A 13968-nucleotide genomic window follows, 5' to 3' on the forward strand; every position below is an offset into this window, starting at 1 on the left:
TCCCATGATAATGAGAAACTTACGGTTGCTTTCTTGAGATCTTGACTTATTTATCTTGTCATCTCGAGATAACAACGCTGCACCACCGTAACATCAGGTGATCGCCAGTGTTGCAAAAGCACTGAACAGACATAAAAATCAGTGTTGCCAGATGTAAGATAACTATCGCGTTTGTACGATATTTTTCCCCTCTGTACGATATATTATCAATAATGCCAAAAAATTGCTGTACTTTCAGTCTGGCAACACTGATAGAAATAGACTTAAGTTACCTCATTAGAGTGGGCAATGTAAGCATGGCATGTCCTGGGCTTTAATATCACAGTGACCGTCCAGTTGTTTTGTTTTCTAGATTGCCGGAAAATAATCCAGTTACCACAAGAAAACCAGCATTGTTATCTGAGATAAAGAGATAAAGTGAATCGTAAATCATAATTAGAAAGCCGGCTTTGTTGTCTCAAGATTACAAGAAAAATAAGTTCTCAAAAAAACCACTGTAAATGACTTATCGTGGGAAAATTGAGTAAAATGTCTGGATGCATGTCCGCTTAGGGCTTCCGTAGTAAAGTGTCTGCGTCGTTTCTAGGGAACATCTGAAGCAACGCCCCATCAGTATTAATCACTTTGTAAACAGGAAGTCACTGTATCATCATCAGGCTGTGACAAAACTTATAAATAATATCAGTATGAGGGTGTTTAACAATAAATGGAACTTAAGTCTTCACTTCAGTTGTCTCTTTATGGGCACATGGAGAAATACGTGTTCATCAGTGGTCATGCAGTTCAGAATGACTGAGAATGAAACCCTTATGTCATAAAACCCTGATTGCATAACAATTAAATATTTTTAGTTGTGGTCAGATAGTTACGTAACATTTACACCTGCCTCTAGTTGCTAGGTGTCATATTTATAACGTCAGGTGTCATCATCTATAACATCACAGCCCTATTTAACAGCTAGTTTGTATGGCGCATCCCATTTTATTCTCAATTTAGAACTGGGTTTAATAAACCTCTACATGCATTATGTAACAGGAAAAGAACCACCTGGTGACTTCATGTGTGTCAAAGGAGGCACACAGGAGTCTGCAGCCTCCTCAGGTCAACAGAGGGGACTGACCACTGCAGCACATGCACACAACACAAACATAGAAACCACAGTAGCAACCAAATAACATGATGGGTTGGATTGTGCTGATTAAACACTGCAAACCTCTTGACACTTTTACTCTCACTCCTACCTCTCTTTTCCTCCCGAATGTAGCCCCTTATCTCACCAGGCTTTGGTCCACTATATATCTACTAGCAAAGCTCTTTGGATTTATGGGCCAAAAATACACTGATATCACTTTTCACTGGCTGGTCGCACCAACACAGACCCTAAAACACGGCCCTTGATTAATGCAATTTGGGGTTTACGTTACTTGAGTCAAATATCCAGTGTGTGCTTGATTGGAAGCTGCTGCATGATAAAAAATGGAGCTCAAACTTCAGTGAATGCTTCGGCAAAAGAGGGAAAAAGTTGTTGAGCCTGCTTCTGATATAAACTATCAAATAATCTTAACCTTGCAGCAAGTAGTTTATCTCACTGCGGTAAATGCTACAAATGACTCAGGATCTAATCGCTGCTTGTAAGGGCATTGAAAGAGCCTCCCCGAGTGTCTCACAAATGGCTTTTTTTTTTGTGATGAAGTGATAGTGTGGAGGAGTGTATATTGTCTCCAGCTGTAAAGCAGCATACAGGAATGTGTAGGAGCAAGGCAGTTTGTGTGTGTGTGCGCGGCTAATCGACAGACACGTACAGGAAGAGGGGCAGAAAGGGGCAGAAAGTGTGTGTTTCTTAGTGTTGAGATTCAGCCAAGGTCATCCTCTTACTTATGACATACATGGAGCCAGACTGAGCCTCTCACTTGGACGCTCTCCATCTGCTCCCACTGATAAGAGCCGCTACTTCATGTGCAGCGGGGAGACACCGCGGCTCTGCATTGTGTGTGGATGTGGTGTGATTAAAAAGCACATTAAGATTCTGCTGGATCACAATTAAGAGACGGTTTGTTCTCACAAGTACAGCACATTCCTTTACAGAAGTCTAAAGGAGGGTTTTGACTGTTATTATGGATGTCATATTATACAACATCTAGCAGAGTGCATGGATGAAATAAAGACTTTTTATGGTGCATATTTGCCGGTGCACCTGTGGTAGAAAAGAGCACGTATTTAGAAGCTACTGAAAAGCAAGGAAAGCAAACTACTTCAGCCACAAAGGTGGACTCAGATAGTCCGTTTACTGGTTTATGCACGTCAGCCGGGACTTCAGTTGCAGCATTTCAAAGAGGCCTGAAACAGCTTAACCCGAATCAGACCTTTCCTGACTTTGTGGATGCTGACAGTCCACGTCTTCTCCCTCAGCGCCTCCCTGAAGCTCATGCAAAACGGGAGAGGTTAATAGGTGTAAGAGCACCTTATGTGGAGTGGGACTTCTCTGCTTCCTTCTGATCAACACTCAGTCACGACCCCGTGAGCCAAAGCTTGCTTTTAAAATTTATGAGACACAACCGAAATATATATTTCCTGTTTTGCTGTGCTCAGAAAAACAAGACGAGGGTTCGGTTAAGGACAGCAGCTCGGACAGAGAGAGAAATACGGGCGACCGTAAACGCTGTATGGGTGAGACATGACTTTTTATAGGGATTAGATAGCCACCGTGCTGGTGCCAGTCGTAAATAAAATACATGATCATGGCAACAGATTACACAATGTTTCAGAGAGTGGCAATAAAGTAATGAGGAGTCGTGTTTGCTGTACTGGGAGGAGGGTTTGTTTTTTGCAAACATTTACACACGAGTCTGCAATTAAGACGAAGCGACGGCGTTCCACGTGCAGATTACAGCCGCTTTTCTGTGTGTGTGACGTTCAACCAAACACCAGGTTCATACATCTAGAAACCTTGACAACCACCTGACCACAGGCACAATGTTTTCCTCATTAAACTTCCACTGTGTTAAAATGAGTACATTTGTGAGCCATCTGCTAAAACAAAACACCTCATCCCAGGGGCCCCGCAAAAAGGCTGCGCGTGAGACTTCAATCGCACGGCCAGAGCTTCTGTGACACTAAAAGGCTGATCACTACAACCGCAGCTGATGATCTCAACATGCATCGCTTTCTTTAAATGAGGCATAGCCCCGTGGAGGTGGACCGATTGGCAGGAAATGAGAGCAAATTGATTGGGAAACAGATGGAAGAGCAGCAGCCACGGAAAAGCCCACAAGGCTGTAAAATATGGGAGTGAGATGAGAGGTGACGATGAAAATGAGACGGAGGGAGCAGGAGAGCGGGTAGTTTGATGTAAAGGCCAGATCAAATGAACTGTGGAGCATGAATTTAAAAAGCTTGAAACATTAAAAAGCAATCTCCGCAGTGAAGTCCAGTGAAATAAAGCTGAGATAGAGTTTAGTCGAGGTGTTCCACACAAAAAAAAATGCTATTTAAACCCGGGACATTCAGATCCTCTTTAATCTTATAACATTGAAAGTGATCCATAACACTTATATTTGCATCCTTATGTAATCCTTCCCAGAAACAGGACACAAGAGAAAAACAAAGAGGCCTTGAATATGTGCCAGAATAAAAGCCTCCTCGCCCTCACACACTTCTTAAAAGTCAACTCTCCACAGAGTCTGCACAACAGCAGACAATATCTCTGCTGTCACAGCCAATTTAAAGACAGATCCAAGATTCATTCAATCTTTGTTTCCAGGCATATGAACACTGGTGGCAGAACAGGTCTCTGTGACCCAAACAGACAAAAAACCTGACATGAGGGCGAGACAGTTGCCAAACTCTTCAAAGGAACGATGCAATCCCATGATCCAAATATAAGCACAAAGGGTCAGGCTACCATTATAAGTCAAGAGGAAGCTGCTTTGCTCTCTCAAAATAACAAATCTTTTCATTAACATTAACTGTAGACAGGAACTAAATCAAAATTAGTAATGTTTCAGGAGCTGTTCTATATTTAAATTGAGACAAACACTTGAATTAAGCTCATATTTATAGTCATGATGGAAAGATTTTGCTCATTAGTTTGTATCAAAACAATAAAGATAATTTGTACTGGCATTATTTGCTCTTTTGAGGACTAGGATTAGGGGGACTAATCATAAGAATGTTTTCATAAGTGTATAATCAAATGAGCTCTTAAAGCTCCTCTGAGGAACGTTTGGTTTGTGTCGATTGTGGCGCCCCCTGTGGACAAAGCCAAAACAAACAAACAAAATCTTTTATCGTACCTTTTTACAGTCATATGTATCACTCTCTTGAAATGTTTGCCCTGGAAAATGTAAACAAAGGCAGCGTGCAGTTATTCGCTGTATATTAATAATTGCTATATTAAAAATAACTATATAGAAATAACAAATCTTGTCGATGATGGTCTTGTTTACTTTTGTAGGTCATTTAGAGAAATCAGAATTAATTTCAGTCGGTTTTATAACCAGCGAAAAAATCCTCACAGGAGCTTTAATACCGACAGAGGCAGCAGGGCCGCTTCCGAAGGGGGCGATCAAAAGGGAACCACAGCTGAGGAAGTTGCCAAATTGATTTAATGTCCCCCCAAATGTTGGCGTGATTGTCAAAACATTTTTGATAATTATTTTCTTGTATTGCCTAGCAACTTTTTGCTCAGTTGTAAGCAACAAAACACCGCACCCACTTTATGGCGTCCATGTTCCAAAATTGCGACATAAACCGAAGAGGGAAGAACATCCTCCCCACTCGTAGGATGGGATCGTCTGAGGACCCCCTGAAAGCAGCAGAAATCTGCAACCTCAACACTTGATGCAACTGAATCTAAAATTCTGCTCCTTTATAAAGGTACACTGGAGGTTTTGGACCCCTAGTGGCACTGTGGAGCATTACAAGATTTGGACCTGAGTTTCCAATTTGACATACTTCCAGTGGTTGACAGCAGTTGGTGCTTTCAGGCAAAGATGCGGGTTGAAAGAAGACTGAAAACGGCATACACGGTTAAAAATCAACTAATGAACCACCTCAATGACAAACGTTTTGACTTTCTCTAGCCTTCATTTCTGGCCCAGCCCACAATGTCCCTGTTTGGCTCGTGACACCAACACTCAAACGATAAACAGCTCCTGAAAGGCACTTGATTACCTGCTGGGTTGATGCAGCATCTATGCTGAATTGCCACTCAGACAAGTCATCTAAGCAAATAACTCATGGTCATTCTAATGGACCTCCTGTGTGGTACTGCAGCAGGTAAACAGATGCACAGACACACACTCTATCCTCAGTTGAACCTGCCAACTTCAGTCAGTCCAAATCAGTGGATTACAATCTATCATGTAGGGACGTTTATTGTACACAAGTGTACAGCAGCGTTTGTTTTTTAAATACAACCTCTTAACTTCCAAAGCTGAGAGGCTGAGGGTGTGGGGGTGTGATGTAGTTGCATCTTCTGTCCAAGTAAGAGGCAAAGCTGTCTCTTAAAGGGAATTACATGAAGAGAGCTATAAGAGGCGGTAAAAGAAGAAACACAGATTTGAACCTTGCAGAAAATATCTCAGGAATGCGCCTCTCGACTGTGAATTCTCATTAACTTTAAGTAAGCCTCGGTACTACAGGATACTTCACACCATCGCTGAATGTAGATGTGCTGTCTACCTCACGCCTGCCGTCATTAAGAGCCCATTGATCTTGTTGAAGTAGATGGAGTCAGATAACGACAGCTCCAAGACAAGCCCCGTCAAATTACAGTCAAATGTATTCCTATGAAGTGCTTTAAATAAACAGGTTGTTCGCAGAGTGCAAGGTGCATGAGTCATCAGCCGAGCGATGAGACTTGAATAGGTGGAGGGTAGTTATCGGCCCCGGAGTGTGAATTAAGAACCCGAGCACGGTCTCCACATCATTAACCCTTCGCAGCTACGCTGACCTTAGATGTCCATTTGATCTCATCATGTTTGGGTGCGTGTGGAAGTAGGAGGGGGGTGCACCCTTTGATGCCGTAATGCATTATTTCTTTTATCTCCCGTGGAGCGTTTGAGAACGGGCCTGCTGTCCAAAAACTCAATTAGTGCTATTCTGAATGTGAGCCGACAGCATAAGAGGAGGCGTGAGGCGGGGAGGTGTGAGCGACACTGGGAGAAAAACATAAAGGCAGCTATTAGGACAAATGGGACCGCAAACTGAGCAAAACAAACACACACAAAAAAGAGCAGATTTTTAAGAAGAAACCAAATCCCTGCGTATGAGTGGCTCTCAGTGTGAGATATCCAGCTGGTGCACAAATAAGCTTTTCACTTAAGTTCATGTTAACAGTTAGCGTAGTGTTTAATGGGTAATTGAAGGCAGCTTGCTTGACAAATGATGTGTATCCTTGTTGCGCAGAGTGAAATTCCTCAGCCCATTTAGGCGGCCGTCCAGGGTCTCATCAGAACAAACACCAACAAGTAGCATAAAAGAATCCCAAAAGCTCTTAGCGTGCTCACTCAGCCAAAACTGTGTGGGCTGTTTAATGCCCCTGTGAAGTATATCGCACCTTAGAAGCAAGGTAAATGCACATGTGGCGCCCTACCTCCTCCTCCTCCTCCTCCTCCTGCATTCCTTCATGAAAAGACGCAAGAGAAAAGAACGAGGAGAGGAGAGTAGGCGAAGAAGCAGCGGCATGGCTTCTTACATTAGGCCTTTCATCTCTCTCCTGCCATCGGTCATCAGAAATGGGAGGACCACCGACTCCCAAACGCGCGCCGCTTCGTTCCAATCCCATTTAGCTCAAGACCAGCTGAGACACGGGAGAATGAGAAAATCAAGACGGCTGTATTACAAAGTCCCGAAAGGAGCAGACAGAATTATTCATGCACAAAAGAATTCAACTGCATTGTCCGAGCGCCAGCACCAACATGAGTATGCTGGGTTTTCAAACAAAGACGGTGAGAGCTATTTGTAACCCTCATCTTGCAGGACCACTAATAGTCATGAAATACTTCCTGTGGATTCTGCAGTCCTAAAAAAGGAGCCAAAAATCTAGGAGAAAGGTCATCAGGAGAACAAACTTCTTATAGTATCTTAATCCGACCTCTCTTTACTGTCTGTCTCCTCAAACAAACACAGATAAAGACAGTCTGTTCTCACACGTTGGCCAGACTCGCTGGCTGATTTTTAATATGTCGGGGACAAAACTGGACATGCATAACGCTGAGAAGTGTTTGTGTTTTCAAGCAATCGCATCAGAGGGAATCATACGTTTGCCACTGTTGTGAGAGCTCGCCTCTAGGAATCATGGGAACGACATCTTTGGGCCATTTGTTTGCCTTTTAACAAGTTATTTGTCCAGTTTGACCTTTTAACGTTGCACAAACAGTAAGTCATAAACAATGGAGCCGAGGCAGGGTCCGCAACCGAGGGAACATATTGAAAAGTCAGCAATAATGGAGAGCAGAGCGGCGGCTGTGCAGCATCTTAAAGGAGTATTAAGGGTAGAGTACAATCTTAAGGTGACGATACGCAGATAGAAAACAAATAAGGAGGGAAGCAGAGGAATGGGAGAGTCAGAGGTGCTTTCACACAAATAATGACGCAGCCAACAGGGCTGTGATGCCAGATGTCCGTGTTATAAAGGCAGATTTCAGACTAGTCTTGTATATTCAGCGATCAAGAAAATGTGTGTATTTCATCTGGTCAGCTTAGAGATATCAATAAATCCATCCGTCCATTATCCATCCATCCCAGCTGTCATTGGGGCGGGGTACACCCTGGACAGGTAGCCAGTCAATCACAGGGCTGACACACAGAGACAGACAACCTTTCACGCTCACCCTCACACCTACAGGCAATTTAGAGTCTTCAATGAACCTACTGAGCATGTCTTTGGACTGTGGGAGGAAGCCGGAGTACCCAGAGGGAGCCCACGCATGCATGGGGAGAACAAGCAACCTCCACACAGAAAGGCCCATCGCCCGAAACAGGATTCGAAGCAGGAACCTTCTAGCTGTGAGGCGACAGCGCTAACCACCGAACCAACATGCAGCCTGATATCAGTAGATGTCAGATATTGCCTAATTTATTTTTGCAAAGATTGATGGCTCAATCTGTGACAAACTGATGACTCCATCATGAAACCAATATTTTGTCATTTTTTTCATGAAGCATGGAGATATATTTAGCAGGAAATTGCTCTAGTGGCTAGTTAGTTTTAATTTGAAAAAAACAACATAATGGAAGTTATAAATCCTTCCAGGTCCAAATATCTGATTTGCAGAGTTGTAGCACATACGACTGATTTGTTAAAGTAATAATCTCGAAGATTTTCATTTAAATAAATGTCTGTTAAGTCTCTATCGCCGAATGAGGTAACACAATGGTGATTGAGCCTATGGCGCACTGATGAAAGCCTTTGCATTTGCAGTATTACAGACTGGGTGTCTGTGGCAACTTTCGTGGAAAAAATTGACGCCCAGTTAGTGACGCGTTTTCCATCACCCAGCAGTGGTTGGTCTGCCAGAGAGGGTAGGCGGAGCTAAGCGGCTGCTTTTCTGGTCTCTGCAAGTGTTGCGAGTAAACAGTAATCTACTATGGCTGAACAAACAAAGAAAAGATCGATGACTACAGATACAACTTCAAAAATAAGAGAAAATCCAAAGAAAAAGAAACAAATTCGATGCTCAGATGAAGGCAAACAGTCTGAAAAGGAAAGCGACCGTCAGCGAGGACAATCAAGAGTTACAACTGGAGCCAGCTGTGTGCTTAACTGTAAAAAATACATGACTTTCAAGTGATCGTGACAACTGAGAGGCACCACAGCTACACACAGATATAGAGCAAGTGATAAAACAGCAAACAGGTTTTCTTCACTTTTCTCCAAAAGCTTCAGCGAGCCTCGGCTGTGACAGCTGAAGGGTTATTACCAATTAGGCCAGCTGTGTCTCCATTCCTGTGTGAGTGGGGGGGGGTGGGTGGTGGGTGTGGGAGGGAGGTACAGCTGAGCCTCTGCAACAGGAGGTGACAAAAGAGAGAGACAAGCAACAGCAGTCGACCAGTTTTATTTGAAAAATTCTCTCCTCAGGTCCACGAAAGGGAAAACAACAACAAGCAACAAGACGGGGAGAAGATTGAGACGCTGAGCCCTGCTGCTGGTGAAAATAAAACCACAGCCTGCCTCCTGACGGGTGATCAGCAGAGCAGTCATCTCCAGAAATTCTACCAAACCATGTAGCCACAACATTAAAAACTTTACCGTGGTACACAGATGAGTTTCGAAACATCAGCAGTGAGCTCGGAAGAAACTGTTACAGGTTTTTGGTGCCAGCGAGGAGATAACGTTGCTGATGTTGAGGTACATGCTAATGTCTCCACCGTGATGTCTGTGACGGTTCTCAGTCATCCAGGTCATGGTTGAAATTCTTGAAGGCGTTTCAGCTCGTGGTTAGCGTCGTTAGCACCAAACAAGCTAATGGCGCTCGTTGCCATTAGATTAACAGCCCAGGTTAACGTCTCTACTTAAATTACACATCTATAAGCATGCTAATGACCCAGAGAGGCTTAGCTCTGTCCACCAGGGAGTTTAGAAATGAAGAAGCCTTTCAGACGAGAGGTGAAACGTCTTCAAGAATTTCAACCAAGTCCAGTTGACTTTTGGATTTTGCTTTAAAGTCTCCACCACAACTACCCTGTTATTCCAGCTGGGCATTAACAGTATATTCTGGACTATAAATCCAGACTAATTGAAACACATCATACATGTTTTTTGATGGTGGCTCCTCCATTTCACTAACTTAGCTATCAAGGTTGTACCAGCAACTTTTAAGGCTGTCAGCCTTTATTGGTAACACCTATCATGTTCAAAATGTGTTTAGTTAAACTCATACTAAACTAGATATTATTGAAGAACTGATTTTATAAGGATGAACATTTTTTCATACAATTATATGGAATCCCATTGCTGCCACCCCAGTGAAAAAAACAACACAAGTATCGAGTTATAACGTAAAGGGTTTTTGTTAAAACAAGTTGTTTTTCACGTTATAACTTGTATTTTCTCTTTATTGCAACAAACAAACGTAACAAATTATCTATCACGTATAAATTGAAATATTTTATGTAAAAAACGTAATTTTTATCACATTAAATGTTTCACGTTATCATGTGATAAGTTGGTCTGGGGCCGAGGCGGACTTCCTGTAAGATGTACCACAGTTTTTCATTTGCATTTTGCACTGAACTGGCACGATGTCGCTCGTATCCATGGAGATAGGGGTTGGAATCGCAGGGTTACTCAGGATACGATACGTGGCCCACGATAATGATAATATCACAATACAGCGATTCTGTGATAACTGATATATTGCGATACAATCGTATAATGATACATCACGATATCTGATTCACTTCTTCGGCCAATTAATTTCCATTCACGCCATAAGGGCCGCCGTGAGGAGTCATGAAGTAGTGACGCGGTGAGTCAAAAATGCAGGGAAATCTGTTTAGAGTGCCGTTTATCTGTAAATTAAAATATCAGTATTTGGCGCCAGCTTATCAATAATTGTGTTGCATGAGTCAGGACGACGATATATTGCTGTATCGATATATTGTCCCCACCCTACATGGAGCCATCTTGTTATAACATGAAAAACACCTGGTTATAACAGATAAACTCTCCAGGTTATAAATGACACTTATCTCTTTTTTTACAGGCGGCAATATGCCTCCGTACAAGTGAACTGTCAGCTGCAGAAGTGCCCCCTGGCAAACAAGTGCCCCTGGTTTGTACCCGCTAACATGTAGCCTATTTATGGTTTGAGAGGAGATTTATTTTGAAGGGGAAGTAAAACCCACAGAAAAGCTCCATCACCCACCGTGGAACAGAAAATCCTCTGTTGTTGAAAGCCTGAAAATACCTGTAGCTCCCACGAACAGGGGGTCGGGGAATAACGAGAGACAATTATAAAAATGCAAAACACAATCAAAACAACACGCATCAGAGAGCGTAACAGCCTTATTAGAAAACACCCTCCTCTCAGCACTTAAACGGATCCGTAGTCTGCTGCTTGGAGTGAAACAAACAGAGAGGCTCACGCTTCTTTGTTCCTTCACCGCTCGGCTGGATCAACAGTTAATACAGCTCAGAGTGACTGTGCAGGCTGCGAGTGACAGCGGCGAATTAATGATTCATTATGCACAGTGTAAGCAAATAGCGAGCCAGTGATGGAGGAAAATGGATTTACACACATCCAGCGCCAAGCATGACATCTCCTCAGCCATGTAAAAAACATGCAGTTGGGAGAATCAAAGGGCAGCACTGGTTCGTAAAACCGCAGGTAAAAACAGGAGAACACGCCACATGTGCTGCTCACATCCACACTATTATTCCTGAAAATGACTTCTTGGGAAATCTGAACCCGAAAACGTCGCTCATAATCATTCATTATGAATGTGATGTATTGCTTGCTCAGCCTGGAGCTTTCTCCTAAATGAATTTTCCATTTTCTTTTCACTCGGGCCGCTCACTCGAGTCCTCGATTCATCTCGGCCTCGCCATATGTTCAGAGGTACAAGCTGAAGCAGGACTGTAAAATAAACATAGATCTCTGCGGGGTCTGGAGGGCACTTCATGCTGCAGATGACAGCATGAAAATTTCAAAGCTTGTGTCCAGTTTCGGGTTATTAATGCAGGGAAAGCTGCACAAATCCTGAACATGTACGACATGCATATTCCATTAAGATGTGATGTGCTTTGTGGAAGTGAGTGGACTACTTTTTCTGGTGTATAGCTGCTAAAAAAAGTTCTTTTAAAAGGTTCACACACTCGCCCTGACGCCCTGATCTCCCGTGCCCACAGAGATCACCTAAAGGCTGTGAATTCAGCTGAGCGGCACAGATTAGAGTCTTGCTTCTCAAGTCTCTATTTTAAGGGAGAGTGTTGTTCAAGTTCACAAATGTTATATCATATCTCCCTCCCACCTTTTCTCATCCGGCCTGTCCTCTCTGTCTTTGTCACGTCGCGAAGGAAAAGCACGTCTGAGTGTTAAATTAAATCAAATTCATGTTAAAGTCGAGCAAAGGCAGCCTGTAAAACTTTTGTCCTATATGCTTGTGCTTAAAAGGTGAATATCAGTGGCGACACAGCTGAAAAAATATAACACATCTACTGATGCAACAATCGTTCAAACTCCAGACTTGCAGTTTAAGATGGATGTTCTCCAGACGGGACTTATGAGCAAGTTAAATCTGGAGCCACCGTCGTCTGGAGGTCTCTCGGATGTACAGCCAACCATCTGCATATGTCATCCTGATGGATGACGCGGGAGCAGAGATCGAGCGACCTCGCTGTTTAGACAAGGCTTCTGTTAGGCCGCCCCCCCCTTCCTGTCGCTTCCACTGACTGATGGCTGCATTGAACGTGAACACGCCCGTACAATCACAGCGACAAGCCTCCCATAATGGCGGTGAGGGATTCTGCTCCTGACCGAGGTGGGGGTAAAAGCTAATCAATGTGAAGTGTGCATGCATTTTAGTAGTAGATTCGTCAAAGAGAATGAAGGAGTAGAAGTAGAGGAGTAAATGCAGCGTCTGTAATACTGAACATTTAAAAACTCTGCCCCAGAAGTTATTAAAAAAGTTATGTGGATATTAAATTCAGTGCATATTAAAAAAATGAGGGATTTCTGTCCTTTATTCCCCTGCAATCCTGAGAATTATGGGATAAATTCTCAGACATCTGGACCTCCAATGAGAGAAGAAGAGGAGCAGAAGTCACAAAAGAGTAAATCAAATAACGGGTGTGGGATTTATTAAAAATACCCATAAACATGTCCTAATAGGGGCACATTTTCAAAGCAGATTCACTTACAATATGACCTAATTTAAACTTCCTTTCAGTCTTACCATGCTTGCACAGTCCATCATTCATGGCGTACCGTTCAAAACAAAACCTGACAGTGACAGAAACATAGCAATTACTTTCTTTGAGGTATTAAATTGTTGCTGCTCAATAGGCGGGGACGTGATGATAACAAACTTACATAACTAGATAGAAAATGGCTATGCTTTGGCAATAGTGATGATTTGAATTTGTTTCTGTCAAACTCGAGAAAGTGACTGCGGCTCAGAGTAGAAATATGTCTGCGTCTTGGAAGCAGCCAGCTGCAACACGAAGGGTCATTCTATTTTTTCATGCCTCTTTGAACAATTTCAGAAAAATACAAACGGATTTTTATTCAAGCTCCCGGCCTCTTCAGTCAAAGGAGGATTCAGGGAATTTGTTTGGTTAGGGAGAGAGCACCTGCAGAAACACACATGCAGGAACATTAGCACTGCTTTGTGTTGTAACGAAGTGTTTCCATTGATGGGTCCCATTTTGAAGGAATGTTAAAAGGATTGGTCAGACTAACAATCAAGCATGCTGCAGAGCCTGTTTAACAGGTTCCTACAAGAGGCATTAAAGTATAATGCAGCTTAAAGAGGGGGTATTATGCTGTTTCAAAGTTTTCAGGCATATATAATGTTACAATGTTGGATGTTCATACTAAACGTGGGTGAAGTTTCAAATCTGTATTTAAAAGTATGTTGGAGTAATCCCCAGGCTTCTCGGCTCAGTCTGCAGGCTGCTGTGAACACCAGGTTTCACACTGTTTTTTCAACATGCTGCACTTTGTGATGTCACAATCTGAAAAAAGCAGACTTGTAGGGGCGGGGTTTCTTAATGGGACAGAGCTGACTGAGTCGTTTCAGGCAGAGGCTGTGTGAGGGCCTGCACAGAGCACCAGTGTGGGAAAAATGAGTTTTTTTTAACTGTAAATTATGCTAAGCTACTCCACAGGTATCACAGAAATATGAAGCTTGAAATCAGCATAATACCCCCCTTTCAATAAGACTAAAGCTGCAGGGATGCTACGTGCACATTACACTGAACATAAAGAACAAAACAGTGAACATCTGTAAAACCTAAAAGTC

This window comes from Semicossyphus pulcher, unplaced genomic scaffold (genome assembly GCF_022749685.1).
Source record: "Semicossyphus pulcher isolate SPU_LCO1_2020_fin unplaced genomic scaffold, fSemPul1.0.p SCAF_12, whole genome shotgun sequence".
Classification (NCBI taxonomy): domain Eukaryota; kingdom Metazoa; phylum Chordata; class Actinopteri; order Labriformes; family Labridae; genus Semicossyphus; species Semicossyphus pulcher.